This window comes from Bactrocera neohumeralis, unplaced genomic scaffold (assembly GCF_024586455.1).
Source record: "Bactrocera neohumeralis isolate Rockhampton unplaced genomic scaffold, APGP_CSIRO_Bneo_wtdbg2-racon-allhic-juicebox.fasta_v2 cluster11, whole genome shotgun sequence".
NCBI classification, from domain to species: Eukaryota; Metazoa; Arthropoda; class Insecta; order Diptera; family Tephritidae; genus Bactrocera; species Bactrocera neohumeralis.
The window spans coordinates 10,175,955-10,199,102 of record NW_026089624.1 but is presented as its reverse complement, the minus strand read 5'-3'; the positions used below and the strand labels follow the sequence as shown (position 1 = coordinate 10,199,102).

Sequence of the window (23,148 nt, the reverse complement as noted above, 5' to 3'; positions counted from 1 at the left end):
TTTTTTACTTTTTTGACCGCTCCGCTAACACTAACCAATTTAAAATTTTTTTGTAAGGGGGCCCGTCCAGGAATGGCAGACGGTATTTTTATTTCATCAATCGTCTCACGATGAAGATCCGTAATCTTCTTCCCGGAAAACATTTCTAAGTGTTTGATACTTCCAATACAAACAGTTTCGTCACCAGTAGGTGATAGTTAAGGCACATGTAACTTACAACACATCACTATCACATGGGTCAATGTCCAAAATACGCGATAACACTAAACTAAACACCATTATCAAGAACAACGAATTACATATATGTATTGTAGATGGAGGATGGAGTCATGTGTAGAAGTTCACGCAAGTGAGGAAAGTTCTCTGATCGCCATTCACTTGGGAGTGGCCAGAAACGATTCTTTTACACATGGCTCAAGCAGCTCACTACTTCCGGTCTTTGACCAAGTATCCTCTGGGTAGCCTAAGAACATCCGTTCGAAGGCGAGCTAAAGTGAGAAGGCGAAACATTCCCTACAAGGGTTGTGCGCTGGGTTTGGGACCCGCCACGTAAAAAACACCCCCAGTGAAGAGCTACAACCAGCCTCGGATGAGAGACCCCCCTTTTGATGACGACCATGGCAAACGAAATAAGGACTACGAATTGAGGGTATGCATCTGGAATGTCCGGTCCCTTAATTGGGAAGGTGCCGCTGCCCAGCTGGTTGATGTCCTCGTAAAGACAAAGGCTGACATCACCGCCGTCCAAGAAATGCGATGGACGGGACAAGGACAGAGACGAGTAGGTCCTTGTGACATTTACTACAGTGGCCATATAAAGGAGCGCAAGTTTGGTGTAGGATTCGTGGTGGGAGAGAGACTCCGTCGCCGAGTACTATCATTCACTGCGGTGAATGAACGTCTAGCCACAATCCGCATCAAAGCGAGGTTCTTCAACATATCGCTGATTTGCGCCCACGCCCCGACGGAAGAGAAGGACGATGTGACCAAAGATGCCTTCTATGAGCGCTTGGAGCGCGCTTATGAGACTGCCCCCGCCACGATGTCAAAATCGTGCTTGGCGACTTTAACGCCAGGGTGGGCAAAGAAGGTATATTTGGCACTACGGTCGGTAAATTCAGCCTCCACGACGAAACATCCCCAAATGGGTTGAGGCTGATTGACTTCGCCGGGGCCCGAAATATGGTTATCTGTAGTACTAGATTCCAGCATAAGAAGATTCATCAAGCTACCTGGCTGTCTCCGGATCGAAAAACTACCAACCAGATCGATCATGTTGTGATAGATGGAAGACACGTCTCCAGTGTTTTAGATGTGCGTGCGCTCCGAGGTCCTAACATCGACTCGGACCACTATCTTGTTGCAGCTAAGATTCGCACCCGCCTCTGTGCAGCAAAAAACGCACGCCAACAAACACAAGGAAGGTTCGACGTCGAGAAGCTGCAATCACAACAGACAGCCGAACGATTTTCTACTCGGCTTGCACTCCTGCTCTCTGAGAGCACTCGTCAACAACTCGGTATAAGGGAACTGTCGGACGGCATTTCAAATTCCTTACGTACAGCTGCAACCGAAACCATTGGTTTTCGGAAAGTGCAAAAGAACAGCTGGTACGACGAAGAGTGCCGTGTCGCAGCGGAGAGAAAACAGGCTGCCTACCTCGCAACGTTACAATCGACCACTACACGTGCGGGATGGGATAGATACCGAGAGTTGAAGAGGGAAGCGAGACGCATTTGCAGATAGAAGAAGAAAGAGGCCGAAATTCGTGAGTACGAAGAGCTTGATAAGCTGGCCGACAGGGGTAATGCTCGAAAATTCTACGGAAAAATGCGGCGGCTTACAGAAGGTTTCAAGATCGGAGCATACTCTTGTAGAACCCCCAAAGGTGATCTAGTCACTGATGCCCAGAGCATAGTCTCCTCAACATCGCATATAAGGTTCTATCGAGCGTATTGTGTGAAAGATTAAAGCCCACCGTCAACAAGCTGATGGGACCTTATCAGTGTGGCTTCAGACCTGGAAAATCAACAACCGACCAGATTTTCACCATGCGCCAAATCTTGGAAAAGACCCGTGAAAGGAGAATCGACACACTTCACATTCTTCGTCGATTTCAAAGCTGCTTTCGACAGCACGAAAAGGAGCTGCCTTTATGCCGCGATGTCTGAATTTGGTATCCCCGCAAAACTAATACGGCTGTGTAAACTGACGTTGAGCATTACGAAAAGCTCCGAAAGGATCGGGAAGGACCTCTCCGAGCCGTTCGATACCAAACGAGGTTTCAGACAAGGCGACTCCCTATCTTGCGACTTCTTCAACCTGCTTCTGGAGAAAATAGTTCGTGCTGCAGAACTAAACAGAGAAGGTACCATCTTCTATAAGAGTGTACAGCTGCTGGCGTATGCCGACGATATTGATATCATCGGCCTCAACACCCGCGCCGTTAGTTCTGCTTTCTCTAGGCTGGACAAGGAACCAGCATTAACACCACTAATAATGTCAGCCTGGAAATCCAACGCAGGATTGCTCTTGTCAACAGGTGCTACTTCGGACTGAGTAGGCAATTGAAAAGTAAAGTCCTCTCTCGACGACCAAAAGCTAAACTCTATAAGTCGCTCATAATTCCCGTCCTACTATATGGTGCAGAGGCTTGGGCGATGACAGCAACCGATGAGTCGACGTTACGAGTTCTGGAGAGAAAAATTCTGCGAAAGATTTATGGTCCTTTGCGCATTGGCCACGGCGAATATCGCATTCGATGGAACGATGAGCTGTATGAGATATATGACGACATTGACATAGTTCAGCGAATTAAAAGACAGCGGCTACGCTGGCTAGGTCATGTTCTCCGGATGGATGAAAACACTCCAGCTCTGAAAGTATTCGACGCAGTACCCGCCGCGGGAAGCAGAGGAAGAGGAAGACCTCCACTCCGTTGGAAGGACCAAGTGGAGAAGGACCTGGCTTCGCTTGCAATATCCAATTGGCGCCACGTAGCGAAAAGAAGAAACGACTGGCGCGCTGTTGTTACTCGGCTATAATCGCGTAAGCGGTGTCTACGCCAATTAAGAAGAAGAAGAAGAGTACCCATTAGTATAAATAGAAACATAACCATACACGCTTTGTCTTTTGTATTTTAAAGATTACCAAATAAAGAACGTTCTGCTGTCAATGCAGAACTAAAATATTTTTTTGACTAAAATAACCCAAGTGTTATTAATTGGCGCCCAATGTGGGGCACACATCAAAAAAGGATTCAGTGAATAAAATCCTTACGCGTGTGGCTCCTGATAAAAAGTAAAAGGATAACCTTTATCCTTCAAGTCAACGCAAATAATATAAATGAAAATTGAAAATTTAATAACAAGTTAAAACCTAAAAAATGAACGGCGAAATTCAAGCACTCCATACTATAGTCACCGAACTACAGCGAAAAATAGCTTCAATGGAACTAGCTAATCCAACATTAACTACTCAAGCGGAGGAAGAGGACGATGTATGTGTATACAATAATGCACAGGATATAGATTTAAACATGTTCAAACTAATAGGAACATTCAGCGGCGATCCTAAAGAATATCGACCATGGAGAAAAATAGTGACCACTCACATGAATAACATTATGCAATTCAGAGGAACAAACTTATTTGCTCAAGCAGTGCTCATAATTTTAGGGAAAATAACCGGCAGTGCATCACAGGTCCTGGTTAACAATAACACCAGAACTAATTTTAATGCAATCATCGATCGGCTTGACATAACCTATGCCGACCAACGACCACTGTATGTCCTGGAAGATGAAATAAGAAGGTTACAACAAGGAAATTCATCACTACATGAATACTACGATCAGGTGAATCAAGCGTTAAACCTGATCCTGTCCAAGTTAGAAATGACGTATAAAAACGAAGCAGTCCTAGCATCACATAATAAAGAAGCACAATTAAAAGCCACGAGAACATACATATCCGGCATTAGAAGTTCCTCAATCAAAAACGCATTATACTCCAGATACTGTGCATCACTCACAGAAGCTCACGATATAGCCAGAACTATGCAACATGATGTCGGCTATTAACACCTAGAATACATACCCAGGATGCGACCACATCCGCAACACAATTAAACAGTAAACAACAGGAACACATTTCCTCAAAGGATCCAACAACCCAGAGTACAACCTATGGAAATAGATTCCTCAACACGATTCCGACGACCAACAGAAACATACAACTTCCAAACAACCCACCAGTCCAACCAAGACAGCAAGCAACCTTCAATCCCTTCAGACAAGCAGTCCAAACATTTGGCAGCTAATTCAAAAGGTATAGAGACGAAACAGACACTTACGCCCACAACAAAGCACAGCGAGTGAACCAACTCAACAATGAAAGAAGCGAAATCCAGTCACTCTACAACGAACCAAACAGCAACTACACTGAAGAAGAACATTTTTTATAAGGTACCACGGTCTACCAACACTCAAGAGAACCGCACCAGATGGTAAGTCCGTGCACATACTGATCGATTCAGGTGCAACCAGTAGTTACGTAAGCAAAAATTATAAATACGCAAAAAGTATACCATTAGCAAAAATAATTAATACAACTACACTTCATGGTACATATAAAAGAAAAACTAATCTAGTAGGATTCGACTTAGAATTTCTAGAAATAAATGAATTAAAAAACTTTGATATCCTGTTAGGAGAAGATTCATTAAGGAAAATGAAGGCAAAGATAGATCTTTTCAAGTATTCAATAACGTTTACTAAAGTGTCAAATCACTCACAAAGGTAAACTATACAGTAGGCGAGAAACAGTTCGAAAATTGCATTAAAGATTTAATGAAAAATAATTATAGAAACGAAAACTTACCGTATACAACTACAATAAAAGCTAAAATTAGAACAGAAACTAATGATCCTGTATGGGTTAGGCAATATCCATATCCATACGCGGATCAAGGTTTCGTAAAAAAGGAAATAAATAAATTATTAGCAAACGGTATAATAAAAGAGAGCAAAAGCCCATACAATGCCCCGATATGGACAGTCTCTAAAAAAGGATTAGATGAGGAAGGAAAACAAAAAAGAGAATGGTTATAGATGTCCTAATATATTCAACATCCCCCGAAGAACATATGAAGCACATTACCGAAATTGTACAAACATTACACAACGCTAATATGAAAATCTCTGAAGAAAAGTCAAAGTTTTTCCAAACACAAACCGAATTCTTAGGACACGTAATAAAAAAACGATAGAATAACAGTAGACCCTGAAAAAATAGAGGTAATAGATAGGTATAAAAACCCCTGAAAGTTTAAAGGACCTACGCTCATTCTTAGGCCTATTATTGGAAATTCGCACACATATGGAAACCACTGACAATATATTTGAGAGGAGAAAACGGCAACATTTCAAAGAATAAAAGTTCCAATGTAAAAATAAAACTAGATAAAAATGCACTAGATGTTATAAATACAATAAAGAAACTATTAAAAGAAAAAATCGAATTATACCAACCAAACTTCAAAAAAGGATTCGACCTAACCACAGACGCTGGTAATTACGCTATAGGAGCAGTTTTAAGCCAAGGAAAAAACCCGGTAGCATTCATATCACGAACTCTAACAAAAACAGAACAAAATTACTCCACGAATGAAAAGGAGATGTTAGCAATAGTTTGGTCATTACACAAACTAAGAAACTACTTGTACGGTATAGCAGATTTAACAATTTACACCGACCATCAATCATTAATTTTTTCAATATCGGAAAAAAACCCAAACACCAAATTGAAAAGATGGAAAAATCTAATAGAAGAATATGGTGCGAAATTAAAATATAAACCGGGACAAGAAAATGTCGTAGCTGATGCACTATCGCGTCAAATTAATACCACATCAGATACGTCTATGCACTCTGCAGAATCGTCTGACTTAAGACACATAACACAAGTGAAAACACCATTTAATTCCTTTAAAACACAAATTGAAATAATTCACGATAAAGAAAATAACTTAGAAGCGAACACGCCATTTCCCGAATACGAACGGTTTACGATTAAATTTCAAACAAAAGAATACTTAATAGAAACATTAAAAAAATTAATGAAACCTAAACGAACCACAGCTTTCCACGCAGACCTAAAAACATGGTGCGACGTGAGGAAAGACATAAAGCTCACATTCGATACATACGCAAAAGTGTTTACTCAACACAAACTAAAAGACATAACAGACCCAACAGATAGAGAAAATATATTACAATACACACATACCAGAGCGCACAGAAACGCTAAAAATAATTATCAAGAAATTACAGAAACTTGTTATTGGCCAACACTAAGAAAAGACACAGAAAAAATAGTCAGACACTGTACAAAGAACAAATATGAAAGAAAACCAATTAAACACGTAATCGGAACAACGCCCACACCCAATTTAGCAGGCACATCTATACAAATGGACATATGCCAGATACGCGGCACGAGATACTTATCTACCATTTGTCGCTACTCTAAATAACATACTTACGTAAACTCGACATGAAGCGACAATTCCACGAAATAATAGAAGAAGTCATCACACAAATATTCCCCAACTGTACCGAACTAATGACAGATAACGAAAATATATTCAGCGGCGTCGGCACAACAGCACTAATGAAAAAGCTACAAATTAAACATATACTCACAGCAGTGCATCATTCAACATCGAACGCACAAGTCGAGCGGTTATATTCGACGATACTAGAAATAGCTAGGACATTAGCAGCAGACAAGGAAAGTACAGCAGATGAAGAAATATTTCAGGCAGTAAAAGAATACAACAGGACACTACATTCAGTAACCGAAGCAAGACCAGTAGATGTATTCTTTAACAGGAACCAACATCCCGACATAGCAGAAAAAATAAAAAATAAAATAAAAAATTACATGAAAACACAGAGAATTCCAAGAAGGACATATAATCTACGAAAAAACAGACAGATGAGATAAAGCCAGTAATCGTTATACAAAACATATAGTAAAAGAAAACCGTGAGGACACAGTCTTAACAACCAAGGGGAGGATCATACACAAGGATAACATACGCAATGTCAACACAACAAATATGGATATTGCTGGTAACAATACTACTACTACATAAACAACTACAAACATACGAAATAACTAACGTCGAAGACAAAAAATATATTCTAACACAAACAGACCCATCTTATATATACAACGAAGAAGATTATTTATTCCACATAGTAAATTTAACGACAATCTTAGACTATTATGAAACCATAACAACATACATAAACGAACACCACAACAATGAGCAAATAGCAGATACGATGATCATACAAAGGATAGAAGCACTAAAGGATCAGTTATTAACAAGGAGACACAAACGAGCATTAAATTTCCTAGGCAGTATATTCAGCTTCATAACTGGAGTTCCAGACCATGACGATGTCATAAAAATAAAAGAAAAAATAAATAATATCATAAAAATAATAATAAACAACAAATAATAAACTCACACTTCGAAAAATTATTAGACACGATTAACCTTAAAGCCATTAAAAAAAGAATGGCATTGCAGGAAATACACAGGGAACTGTTAGACTTAACAATAACATTAAATTTTGCAAAAAATAAAATTTTTTATTCAGGTGCAATAAATATAGAAGAAGTGGAAAAGATCCTGAATACAAAAAAAATAACCCTTCCAGCTATAGATATATTAGAATACGCAGAAATACATATAGTCAGGGATAGTAACGCCTTCATTACTATTTATATGTAAATACCCAATCATATCAAAGCAATGTAATACCTACGAGCAGTTAGCTCTAAAATATCATCATGGGAAACTTATATTAGACCCAGTGATAGCACAATGTAATAATAAACTCATAGCAATCACTAAATGTAAAAATAATATGAGTAAATATATTTGTAAGCAAAACAAACAAGACAATTGTACTATACCAATATTAGAATACCAAGAAGCCTTTTGTAATACAATAGAAGAAAATAATATCCCCCTATTACAGATAAACCAAGGAAACATTCTCCTCGAAGGAGAACACAAATTTGATAATGAAACAATTAATGGAACTAATTTAATACAATTTATTGATCATAAAAATTGATGGTAAAGAATATCATAACCAAAAAGAAAAATTTAACGAATATATAAAAACACACTCTAATGATAAAATTAAACTATTAGAAATCTTGAATGGAGAATCTAACTATAAATTTAACAACATCCAAAAATTACATACATTCATAATCCCTTTTGAGGAACACCCTATTAAAACAACTCTTATAACAATAAGTATAATCGTTATTTTAATAATTTTAACATGTTTATCATTTAAGTTATATTATGCAGTACTTAGATATAAGATATTGAAAACACAACGAATGACACAAAAACGTTACGAGAAAATACTACGAAAACAAGGAATGGAATACCTAACCAAAAAGAACACCACTACAACCGTATAAAAAGGCAGGAGCCTTTACTCTTTTAAAAGGAGGAGAGAGTTAAGGCACATGTAACTTACAACACACCACTATCACATGGGTCAATGTCCAAAGTACGCGATAACACTAAACTAAACACCATTATCAAGAACAACAAATTATATGTATTGTAGATTACCCATTAGTATAAATAGAAGCATAACCATACACGCTTTGTCTTTTGTATTTTGAAGATTACCAAATAAAGAACGTTCTGCTGTCAATGCAGAACTAAAATATTTTTTTGACTAAAATAACCCAAGTGTTATTAATTTGATCGCCATATCGGTATTGGCGTTCCCCAATAACGGTTACGGCTAATCTAGAAATTGCTTTCAAATAACTAACATATTTGCCCGTAAATTATATTAAACTTACAGCCCAATCCCTTGCTTCTTTTAATCAATTGCCAAATCGTTTATCCCGTTCGAATTCAGGAACCCAATAAGTTTGCGAGCTACTTGCCAGTAAGTTTTTTGACATGTGTTCGACGCGTACGAACCACGATGGCACAGCTTTGTAAATGAGTGGTGTATCTGAGCGCCAACAAAATGGGTAGCTGTGTTTAACTTGTCCAGTTTATAGCTATTCAAATAGCTCTCTTTTGGTTTTTTTTTTTTTTGCACCCCGGTCTGCTTACTTAAGTAACGCGATTAATACTTATTTTAAGTGAGAAAATTTAATCCAATATTTATATAAGTGTATTATAATTTTTCCACTCTGCCCCCGGTGGGCTTCCAGTTCGGGGACAACAGGTTTGCTGCGCTGGCCCAAGGTCCCCAACCAAAACGTAAAAAATCGTATCAAAAACTGCAAGATGTTTTTCCTGACTTACCGCCAATAAAAAGTGATGACCCAAAGTATATTGTGATTAAATCCGATGAGAATACTGCACCCCTTTCGAAGGTTTCTTGTTTTCGTGTTTACAATGCCTTACTTACCGTGAGCAAAGATATAATCAAAATTAGTGAATTACGCGACGGCAGCCTATTACTGCTAGTGAAAAATAAGCAAGTAGCAGAAAAGCTTATAAAAACGAAATGTCTTTTCAACATTGGCGCTGTTAGCGCTAGCTATCATCAACATCTTAATTGTAACAAAGGCACCATTTATGCACCGTTTTTAAACGATGTGCCTGAAAGCGAAATAATAGAAGGACTGAGTTCTTACGAAGTTTCCGCGGTTTATAAGTTCACTCGCAAAGTTGAAGGTGTTATAAAGCCTACTGGTGTTATGCTAATATCATTCAACAGTTATTCCCTTCCAAACAAAATAAACATCGCATGGAAGATGACCCTTGTGCGACCGTACGTGCCTAATCCAATGCGCTGCAGGTCATGCCAGAAATTGGGTCATACGCAAAAACATTGCAAAGGTTCCCCAACATGCGAAATTTGCTATTTTCCTTCTCCACACGATAACGACTGCATCCGAGTTATGTGTGCGAATTGTTCTGGCGAGCATCGCTCTTCTGATTATACGTGTCCAAGGTATATGCAAACTAAAGAAATTTTAAAAATAAAGACACTAAAAAAGTGCAGTATGCACGAAGCCCTCAAAAAGTATAGAGAATCTAATCCACCTAATCACGAAAATGTCTTTCCAACAACAAGCATTTCCAACAATAATCAATACTCTACTGAACATACTGAACAAATAGAAATTGACTCTGAATAAATACGCTTAGCTTTTACTCTCTTTTAAACTAGTACTCAATTGGTGACACTCAGCTTCAACTGACTGCTCATACGAGTTGATATTCTAGCTCTCTTCTGTTTCCCTTTTTCTTTTTTTTCCTACATAGATCTTATGATTCTAATATTGCAATGGAATTTAAACGGCTACATTAATAATTACAATGAGCTTCAATTATTAATACAAGATCATGCCCCAGCTATTATACTCTTAAATGAAACTCACATCTCTTTCAACTTGTCGGCTTTTACTCCTAAGCAGTACATTGGCATGTTTCACAATCTTCCTAATATGTGGAAGAGGCATTACGATTCTCATAAGAAGAGATATTCCACACAAAATTAATGCCATTCAATCCAACTTGCTGGCTATGTCGATCGAAATTATCCTAGTTAAAAAAATCACCATTACCTGCACTTATATTGCACCAGACGAACAATTTACCAGTACAGACATCCTGCAATTATTCAACCAAGCTTCTACTCCTTTAATTTTCGCGGGTGATTTTAATGCATGGAGTCCACTATGGGGCTCTCCAATAGCCAACAAGAGGGGCAAATACATTGAAGACGCTTTACTTTCCTCTAACTTAATATGTTTGAATAACGGATCCGCGACACACTTTTCCACTCACTCCACTTTTTCCCATGTAGATCTTACAATGTGCACCGACACACTTGCCACAGAGTGGGAATGGAGTATACTCCATCACCTGCATGGAAGCGATCACTTCCCCATTGTACTAAAATTGCACCTTGGTTCAACAACTAAAAACCACAAAATAAATAAGGTATTCAAAACTGATTACGCTGATTGGGAGAAGTTTCAGACACATTGCGAGATAAATGGCAATAATACCCCAATATCTGACAACCCTAACCAAGAAAGTGCGAGGTTAACAAAAATTATCCGTTCAGCAGCGAATGTTAGCATTCCTCATACAAAGCCAACAGCAAGTTCAAAGAGTGTTCCTTGGTGGAATAAAGAAATCGCTAAATTGCGGGCAAAAAAACAGACAGCTTGGTATGAATACAAACGCGCGCGATCACTAGTCAACTTAATATCTTTCAGGAAAGCCAATGCTCTTTTCCGTCGTTCCGCGAAATAGGCCAAGCGTAAATGTTTTCAGGATTTCACAAGCAAAATAAATCCTTCGTCTAGTCCTAAGTTAATATGGAACGCTTTAAAAAAACTTTCTGGAGTGCCTAGAAATCTAACCATTCAGTACATAAAGGGGCCAACAGGTTTGGTAACCAATCCATCCGATATTTCCGAGTTATTTGGAAACCACTACTCTGAAACAAGCTCAGATACTTCATTCAGCACACAGTTTCAAACCTCTAAAACCACCACACTGTCCGACACTTCCTACTCTGTCTCCCCTCTTTCTATTTCTGCTAAACAAATAGAAACCAGCATTTCACTGTCTGAATTCGAGTTCGTTGCATCTACCGTTAAGGGTAAATCCCCGGGGCAAGATAAAATTTCTTATCCAATTATCAGACATTTGCCGAAAAGTCTCAAGCTCCGATTGGTATAGCTTTATAACAAAATTTTCAATACTGGTTTCTACCCCCAATTTTGGAAAACGTCCTGTGTTATACCAATACTTAAACCACACAAATCCTCCGATGAACTATCCGATGAATTATACCAACCAAACTTCAAAAAAGGATTCGACCTAACCACAGACGCTGGTAATTACGCTATAGGAGCAGTTTTAAGCCAAGGAAAAAACCCGGTAGCATTCATATCACGAACTCTAACAAAAACAGAACAAAATTACTCCACGAATGAAAAGGAGATGTTAGCAATAGTTTGGTCATTACACAAACTAAGAAACTACTTGTACGGTATAGCAGATTTAACAATTTACACCGACCATCAATCATTAATTTTTTCAATATCGGAAAAAAACCCAAACACCAAATTGAAAAGATGGAAAAATCTAATAGAAGAATATGGTGCGAAATTAAAATATAAACCGGGACAAGAAAATGTCGTAGCTGATGCACTATCGCGTCAAATTAATACCACATCAGATACGTCTATGCACTCTGCAGAATCGTCTGACTTAAGACACATAACACAAGTGAAAACACCATTTAATTCCTTTAAAACACAAATTGAAATAATTCACGATAAAGAAAATAACTTAGAAGCGAACACGCCATTTCCCGAATACGAACGGTTTACGATTAAATTTCAAACAAAAGAATACTTAATAGAAACATTAAAAAAATTAATGAAACCTAAACGAACCACAGCTTTCCACGCAGACCTAAAAACATGGTGCGACGTGAGGAAAGACATAAAGCTCACATTCGATACATACGCAAAAGTGTTTACTCAACACAAACTAAAAGACATAACAGACCCAACAGATAGAGAAAATATATTACAATACACACATACCAGAGCGCACAGAAACGCTAAAAATAATTATCAAGAAATTACAGAAACTTGTTATTGGCCAACACTAAGAAAAGACACAGAAAAAATAGTCAGACACTGTACAAAGAACAAATATGAAAGAAAACCAATTAAACACGTAATCGGAACAACGCCCACACCCAATTTAGCAGGCACATCTATACAAATGGACATATTCCAGATACGCGGCACGAGATACTTATCTACCATTTGTCGCTACTCTAAATAACATACTTACGTAAACTCGACATGAAGCGACAATTCCACGAAATAATAGAAGAAGTCATCACACAAATATTCCCCAACTGTACCGAACTAATGACAGATAACGAAAATATATTCGAACGCACAAGTCGAGCGGTTATATTCGACGATACTAGAAATAGCTAGGACATTAGCAGCAGACAAGGAAAGTACAGCAGATGAAGAAATATTTCAGGCAGTAAAAGAATACAACAGGACACTACATTCAGTAACCGAAGCAAGACCAGTAGATGTATTCTTTAACAGGAACCTACATCCTGACATAGCAGAAAAAATAGAAAATAAACAAAATTACATGCTTGAATACCACAACAAGAAAAGAAAACACAGAGAATTCCAAGAAGGACAAATAATCTACGAAAAAACAGACAGAAGAGATAAATCCAGTCATCGTTATACAAAACATATAGAAAAAGAAAACCGTGAGGACACAGTCTTAACAACCAAGGGGAGGATCATACACAAGGATAACATACGCAATGTCAACACAACAAATATGGATATTGCTGGTAACAATACTACTACTACATAAACAACTACAAACATACGAAATAACTAACGTCGAAGACAAAAAATATATTCTAACACAAACAGACCCATCTTATATATACAACGAAGAAGATTATTTATTCCACATAGTAAATTTAACGACAATCTTAGACTATTATGAAACCATAACAACATACATAAACGAACACCACAACAATGAGCAAATAGCAGATACGATGATCATACAAAGGATAGAAGCACTAAAGGATCAGTTATTAACAAGGAGACACAAACGAGCATTAAATTTCCTAGGCAGTATATTCAGCTTCATAACTGGAGTTCCAGACCATGACGATGTCATAAAAATAAAAGAAAAAATAAATAATATCATAAAAATAATAATAAACAACAAATAATAAACTCACACTTCGAAAAATTATTAGACACGATTAACCTTAAAGCCATTAAAAAAAGAATGGCATTGCAGGAAATACACAGGGAACTGTTAGACTTAACAATAACATTAAATTTTGCAAAAAATAAAATTTTTTTATTCAGGTGCAATAAATATAGAAGAAGTGGAAAAGATCCTGAATACAAAAAAAATAACCCTTCCAGCTATAGATATATTAGAATACGCAGAAATACATATAGTCAGGGATAGTAACGCCTTCATTACTATTTATATGTAAATACCCAATCATATCAAAGCAATGTAATACCTACGAGCAGTTAGCTCTAAAATATCATCATGGGAAACTTATATTAGACCCAGTGATAGCACAATGTAATAATAAACTCATAGCAATCACTAAATGTAAAAATAATATGAGTAAATATATTTGTAAGCAAAACAAACAAGACAATTGTACTATACCAATATTAGAATACCAAGAAGCCTTTTGTAATACAATAGAAGAAAATAATATCCCCCTATTACAGATAAACCAAGGAAACATTCTCCTCGAAGGAGAACACAAATTTGATAATGAAACAATTAATGGAACTAATTTAATACAATTTATTGATCATAAAAATTGATGGTAAAGAATATCATAACCAAAAAGAAAAATTTAACGAATATATAAAAACACACTCTAATGATAAAATTAAACTATTAGAAATCTTGAATGGAGAATCTAACTATAAATTTAACAACATCCAAAAATTACATACATTCATAATCCCTTTTGAGGAACACCCTATTAAAACAACTCTTATAACAATAAGTATAATCGTTATTTTAATAATTTTAACATGTTTATCATTTAAGTTATATTATGCAGTACTTAGATATAAGATATTGAAAACACAACGAATGACACAAAAACGTTACGAGAAAATACTACGAAAACAAGGAATGGAATACCTAACCAAAAAGAACACCACTACAACCGTATAAAAAGGCAGGAGCCTTTACTCTTTTTAAAAGGAGGAGAGAGTTAAGGCACATGTAACTTACAACACACCACTATCACATGGGTCAATGTCCAAAGTACGCGATAACACTAAACTAAACACCATTATCAAGAACAACAAATTATATGTATTGTAGATTACCCATTAGTATAAATAGAAGCATAACCATACACGCTTTGTCTTTTGTATTTTGAAGATTACCAAATAAAGAACGTTCTGCTGTCAATGCAGAACTAAAATATTTTTTTGACTAAAATAACCCAAGTGTTATTAATTTGATCGCCATATCGGTATTGGCGTTCCCCAATAACGGTTACGGCTAATCTAGAAATTGCTTTCAAATAACTAACATATTTGCCCGTAAATTATATTAAACTTACAGCCCAATCCCTTGCTTCTTTTAATCAATTGCCAAATCGTTTATCCCGTTCGAATTCAGGAACCCAATAAGTTTGCGAGCTACTTGCCAGTAAGTTTTTTGACATGTGTTCGACGCGTACGAACCACGATGGCACAGCTTTGTAAATGAGTGGTGTATCTGAGCGCCAACAAAATGGGTAGCTGTGTTTAACTTGTCCAGTTTATAGCTATTCAAATAGCTCTCTTTTGGTTTTTTTTTTTTGCACCCCGGTCTGCTTACTTAAGTAACGCGATTAATACTTATTTTAAGTGAGAAAATTTAATCCAATATTTATATAAGTGTATTATAATTTTTCCACTCTGCCCCCGGTGGGCTTCCAGTTCGGGGACAACAGGTTTGCTGCGCTGGCCCAAGGTCCCCAACCAAAACGTAAAAAATCGTATCAAAAACTGCAAGATGTTTTTCCTGACTTACCGCCAATAAAAAGTGATGACCCAAAGTATATTGTGATTAAATCCGATGAGAATACTGCACCCCTTTCGAAGGTTTCTTGTTTTCGTGTTTACAATGCCTTACTTACCGTGAGCAAAGATATAATCAAAATTAGTGAATTACGCGACGGCAGCCTATTACTGCTAGTGAAAAATAAGCAAGTAGCAGAAAAGCTTATAAAAACGAAATGTCTTTTCAACATTGGCGCTGTTAGCGCTAGCTATCATCAACATCTTAATTGTAACAAAGGCACCATTTATGCACCGTTTTTAAACGATGTGCCTGAAAGCGAAATAATAGAAGGACTGAGTTCTTACGAAGTTTCCGCGGTTTATAAGTTCACTCGCAAAGTTGAAGGTGTTATAAAGCCTACTGGTGTTATGCTAATATCATTCAACAGTTATTCCCTTCCTAACAAAATAAACATCGCATGGAAGATGACCTCTGTGCGACCATACGTGCCTAATCCAATGCGCTGCAGGTCATGCCAGAAATTGGGTCATACGCAAAAACATTGCAAAGGTTCCCCAACATGCGAAATTTGCTATTTTCCTTCTCCACACGATAACGACTGCATCCGAGTTATGTGTGCGAATTGTTCTGGCGAGCATCGCTCTTCTGATTATACGTGTCCAAGGTATATGCAAACTAAAGAAATTTTAAAAATAAAGACACTAAAAAAGTGCAGTATGCACGAAGCCCTCAAAAAGTATAGAGAATCTAATCCACCTAATCACGAAAATGTCTTTCCAACAACAAGCATTTCCAACAATAATCAATACTCTACTGAACATACTGAACAAATAGAAATTGACTCTGAATAAATACGCTTAGCTTTTACTCTCTTTTAAACTAGTACTCAATTGGTGACACTCAGCTTCAACTGACTGCTCATACGAGTTGATATTCTAGCTCTCTTCTGTTTCCCTTTTTCTTTTTTTTCCTACATAGATCTTATGATTCTAATATTGCAATGGAATTTAAACGGCTACATTAATAATTACAATGAGCTTCAATTATTAATACAAGATCATGCCCCAGCTATTATACTCTTAAATGAAACTCACATCTCTTTCAACTTGTCGGCTTTTACTCCTAAGCAGTACATTGGCATGTTTCACAATCTTCCTAATATGTGGAAGAGGCATTACGATTCTCATAAGAAGAGATATTCCACACAAAATTAATGCCATTCAATCCAACTTGCTGGCTATGTCGATCGAAATTATCCTAGTTAAAAAAATCACCATTACCTGCACTTATATTGCACCAGACGAACAATTTACCAGTACAGACATCCTGCAATTATTCAACCAAGCTTCTACTCCTTTAATTTTCGCGGGTGATTTTAATGCATGGAGTCCACTATGGGGCTCTCCAATAGCCAACAAGAGGGGCAAATACATTGAAGACGCTTTACTTTCCTCTAACTTAATATGTTTGAATAACGGATCCGCGACACACTTTTCCACTCACTCCACTTTTTCCCATGTAGATCTTACAATGTGCACCGACACACTTGCCACAGAGTGGGAATGGAGTATACTCCATCACCTGCATGGAAGCGATCACTTCCCCATTGTACTAAAATTGCACCTTGGTTCAACAACTAAAAACCACAAAATAAATAAGGTATTCAAAACTGATTACGCTGATTGGGAGAAGTTTCAGACACATTGCGAGATAAATGGCAATAATACCCCAATATCTGACAACCCTAACCAAGAAAGTGCGAGGTTAACAAAAATTATCCGTTCAGCAGCGAATGTTAGCATTCCTCATACAAAGCCAACAGCAAGTTCAAAGAGTGTTCCTTGGTGGAATAAAGAAATCGCTAAATTGCGGGCAAAAAAACAGACAGCTTGGTATGAATACAAACGCGCGCGATCACTAGTCAACTTAATATCTTTCAGGAAAGCCAATGCTCTTTTCCGTCGTTCCGCGAAATAGGCCAAGCGTAAATGTTTTCAGGATTTCACAAGCAAAATAAATCCTTCGTCTAGTCCTAAGTTAATATGGAACGCTTTAAAAAAACTTTCTGGAGTGCCTAGAAATCTAACCATTCAGTACATAAAGGGGCCAACAGGTTTGGTAACCAATCCATCCGATATTTCCGAGTTATTTGGAAACCACTACTCTGAAACAAGCTCAGATACTTCATTCAGCACACAGTTTCAAACCTCTAAAACCACCACACTGTCCGACACTTCCTACTCTGTCTCCCCTCATTCTTTTTCTGCTAAACAAATAGAAACCAGCATTTCACTGTCTGAATTCGAGTTCGTTGCATCTACCGTTAAGGGTAAATCCCCGGGGCAAGATAAAATTTCTTATCCAATTATCAGACATTTGCCGAAAAGTCTCAAGCTCCGATTGGTATAGCTTTATAACAAAATTTTCAATACTGGTTTCTACCCCCAATTTTGGAAAACGTCCTGTGTTATACCAATACTTAAACCACACAAATCCTCCGATGAACTTGCTAACTATAGGCCGATTTCCCTCCTTCCATGTATTGGCAAAATTTTGGGAAAGATCGTGGCTAACCGCTTGATGTGGTATGCTCAGCGAAACAAGTTCATATCACCGAACCAAGTCGCCTACAAAAAAGGTCAAGGCACGTTAGATGCTTTAATCCAACTAGACTACTTCATTACTAACGCTTTGTCCAGCAAAAACCACGTGTCCGTACTATCTCTGGACTTTCACAGAGCTTTCGACAAAATTGGAGCCCATATTATTATTCGACAACTTAGAAAATGGAAAATAGGCCAGAATATGATACGTTTTATTACTAACTTTCTCACAAACAGAAAACTCAAAGTCAACGTAAATGGTTTTCTTTCTTCAACACTCCCGCTTTCTAATGGTACGCCGCAAGGATCACCTCTTTCAGCCTTCCTTTTTATCATTGCTTTCGATGATAATAGTAAGATGATAAAAAAATACATAGGAGTTGAGCACCAGATCTATGCTGACGATGTTCTAATCTACACAAAAGTCTCTGACGTTAATTTAGCTCAATCCTTATTTACTAATATACTCGCCAGAATTGAGACTTGGTCACTGGAGTCTGGTGCTTCACTTTCCTTAGACAAAACACATATCCTTCATGTATGTAGGAAGCAAAATTGCAACAGTATTTCACTTACCCACAACCAAACTAACATCGAATGTAAAACACAGCTGAAAATACTAGGATTAATTTTTGACTCTAATTATAACTTTAATGCTCACTGTAAATATGTCAGAAACTCGTTAATGACACGATTAAATATTGTTAAATACCTCTTGTCTAAGCATTCATTTATTCATCCGAACACACTAATCAATGTTGGCAGAGCTTTGTTAACTTCAAAAATAGATTATGGGCTCCCCATCTATGTCAATTGCTCCAAAAGCAATATTAACCTTTTAAATGCATCATACCATTGCGCAATACGGCGAAGTCTCCGGGCCTTTCCAACCTCGCCAATAAAAACGATAATGGTTGAATCTGGTTTACCAGCTATTCAAAATTAAATTATAGATTCTTCGCTCCAAATTCTTGCGAAAACGGCTGAGAACACCAACCCATTACTAAATACAACTATCACGCATGCCACGAAAAAAAGTAAAATTCCAAGAATGCAATCGGCTATTTCGAGATGCTTAAGTTTCGCTGCAGAAAATAATATCTTACGTAACGCAACATGCAAATTCACTTCTCGACATCCGCCCTGTCTGATCAATGATAAAATCCTACAGAATAAGCTTATGTTTCTGTCCAAGCAAAACACACCAAACGAAGTCTTTCAACAAACCTTTGCTGAACTGGAATCAAATTATACAAATAATGGCTGGAAGTTATTGTTTACGGATGGCTCCAAGTCCATGGATTCCACTTCGTTAGCAGTTGTCACTGCCACAGGAGAAATTATTTGCAATTGGCTTCTCCCCTCAACGAGCTCTGTATTTACCGCTAAAGGAGCTGCTATTCTTCATGCAGTTAATCACGCAAAAAAGACGAAAGGAAAATTCCTCATCTGTACCGACAGCAAATCGTGTATGTCTGCAATAACGTCTCCTTCCAATCGCATCCCATAATAGAAGTTATCAGGGACGCGGTCATTGGTGCCCCTCAGAAAATCCAAGTAATGTGGATCCCCGACCATGCTGGTATTACAGGCAACCACTTTGCAGACCTCGCTGCGAAAAATGTAGCCAGAAATCCTTCCTTAACATACTACGTCTCAACCAAGCAAGACATTTCTAACCTTATTAAGCACAAAAGGCATCAAAAAAACGCAAGCGAATGGAAAACATTTAAACATCACTACGCGGTCATAAACCCAGCCAGAAAACGAGTAATCTACTCGTCAACAGTTCCAACTAGCGCAATGAAGACATATACTCAATTAAGGATTGGACACACTATCATAACACACGCCCACTTACTATCGGGTAAAAGCCCATCCATTTGCCCCCTTTGCGATGACACCGCTTCTATCAAACACTTACTCACACTCTGTCCGATGCTTCACTCAACAGCCCACAACTCTGGCAACATTGATCTCATAAAACTACTAAGTGAACCTTCAGAAAAAAACGTTATGATTATATATAGATTCTTAAAAACCAACGATTTGTTAAAACATATTTAAGCAACTTACATCTTTACTAACCCTTAGCAAATAGAATTTTTCACCTAGTTAAATTACAAGGCGGCTGACTGGCCTCGTAGCCAGTGCTGCGTTTATATATTTATATAATAGAACTCTTTTTTGTTATATGAATTATTATAAATAAATAATTTTCTTATCGGCATCTTTTACGTATAAACCAGCTAGATCCTCAACTTCGTTTGTGAATCGCCCCGAATCGTCTAATGGACAAATTACACCACTTGATTTGGAAATAATACCAGCCTTAAGGCAAACTAAGTAATCATCTTCGCCAAAATAAGGTGCATTGTGAACAATGCCAGTACCTGAATCTTCTGTTACATAATCATCTACAAGAACTCTGAAATCATTATCTGCTATGCACAAAGTAGGGAAATATTGGTTTGTAGGGTTGATTAGCAAGTGTACGCCCAGGGAATTTATCTAAAACTTCTAAAAAATTTTCATTCTTATACACGTAACTTAATCGGCATTCAGCAACTATTTATGTAAATCCTGCCAGTTGTCTTATCGCGCGCCTAAAAAATATTTAAGTTCTGGTATGCATTTTAGGTTAATTTATACTATTTTTATAGAACCTACCTTAACATATATCATGTGCGGGTTAACACAACAAGCATAATTGGATGGTAAAGTCCAAGGCGTTGTTGTCCGTATGAGGAAGTATGTATTTTCCCAATTAATAGTCTGCAGTGCCACCACTACACAAGGATCGACAACTTCTTTGTAATTCTGACCAGATTCAAAATTCGAAAGGGCAGTTGTGCACGTCGTTCAATATGGCATAACCTTAACTCCTTCATATACTAGACCTTTATCAAATAATTGTTTAAAAACCCACCATATTGACTCCATATACCAAGGATAAAGGGTTTTGTAATCATTCTTAAAGTCAATCCAACGACCCATACGCGTAACAACTTCCTCCCATTCGTTAGAGTAACGCATAACTATTTTGCTGCATTCGGCGTTGTATGCTTTAATGCCCATTTTAGCAACATCGTCTGGGCCACGGATGTTTAAGAGCTTATCTATTTCAAACTCAACCGGCAAACCATGGCAATCCCAACCGAAACGCCTATCAATATGATATCCTTGTTGATATGCAAATTATTTTTAGGCACTAGTGCGCTTTATTCAGGCTCGATCAGAACTAAACTCTAAAACATTCTTTCTCTTGAGTCTAAGCCTAAGCCGTCCTCACTGCCGCTGCCGTCGTCGCTGCTGTCGTCACTGTCGTTGCTATGTTTTGTCAGATGAATCCCACGATTGCGCCGACTTGCGTGTAGTGTAAGTCGTCGCTTGTTTGCGCTTTGTTTGTGCTGCGCCAGCGGATCCCACGGCTACGGTAGCTTGTGAGTATCGTTTGTTGTTGCTTGTCGTTGGATCATAACTCGGGCCGTTGGTCATGGATTGGGGTGGTGTTTTTTTTTATTTTTTTTATTTTTTTTTTTATTTTATAAAAGCTTACATAATAATACAATTATTATACAAACTTAAGAAAATACGCAGCACTAGCATCATGGGCTATCGGCCGTGTTAATGTTCAGCATTGGCTGAAACGGATGTTAGGCAGACAATCTTCTTCTTCTTTTTTTGCCAATTCGTATTCGAATATTGGTGATCATATAACATTTAGTACTATCTACAATATTGTTAAGTATGATCGAAATGAAACACCGTTTATTTAATTGTGAATTCTGGTATGTTTAATTTAATATATATTTAAAGAACATTAATTGAAAAGCTCCAAAAGCAAAGTTGCGCGTCTTTCTTCTTTGCGTTCGCTCTCGATACTGCCTCGCAAGCATCCCTCGTCTTGCCACCTGTTGCTTATTTAGTAGGCTTGCCATCTGTCGTTGACAGCTCGGCCACTCCTGATTGATCGTCTCTCCTGGACGATTTTTCGCTATCGTCTTCTTCAGTAGTGTTTTGCTCACCATAATCTGGTGTCTCGGTTTCATAGTCGTCATCTACAAGACTATGGTTTACCCATGGTTTCATGTTGTCGTTCGTAAATACCCCTGCATAACGCTTCCGCTGCTTAGGCACATCTGGTAGATCTTCTACGACGTAGCGGTCGTTGGGTAAAACCTTCGTTACGATATATGGTCCTTTGTATGATGGTTCAAGCTTATGGGAGGTACCAGTGGGTGGAGGTACGTAGTCAATTACCACCAGATCTCCTTCATTGTACTTCCTTGGTGTTTGATGCTTCGCATCGAACCTCTGCTTCCATTTAGCCCTTTCTGCGGTTATTCGTTCGGCTGCTAGATTCATTCGGAAGTCTTCGTGTTGAATCTTGTTCTCCTCATCGTCATCTTGCACAACTTGAATCAAGCGGTTTACTGTTACGTCGCGTAGTTTAAAGTTGAAAACTAAACTATTCGGGCTCTGCCTAGTTGTTGCATTGCTTTGAGAGTTTAGACACCATTGAAGTTGCGGTAGTGCCTCGTCCCAATCTTTATCGTTTTTGATGCTGCATTTAAGTGATGCTAAAATGGTCTTATTTACACGCTCGGCCTGGCCGTTGGCACGGGGCGTGCGCACTGCCACTTTAACATGCCGTATCTCGTATCTTTGAATGAAGTTCTGGAACTCCTTTGACGTGAAGGCCGTGCCCCTGTCGGAAACGATATGCCTGGGGCTTCCATATACATTTATATATTCTCGTAGCGTCGTAAGCACTGGTGTCGTTTTCGTGTTGCGTAATGCTCGTAGTATTACATACTTGGTAAAAGCACATACAATTACGAGTATATAATAATTACCTCGTTTGCTTCGTACGAATGGCCCT

General features: G+C 37.9%; 1 pseudogene; it reads right to left on the bottom strand.

The window, feature by feature from the left end:
• LOC126765887 (isoleucine--tRNA ligase, cytoplasmic-like) overlaps nucleotides 1-23,148 on the bottom strand; it is a 39,094-nt pseudogene that overhangs the window by 1,518 nt on the left and 14,428 nt on the right.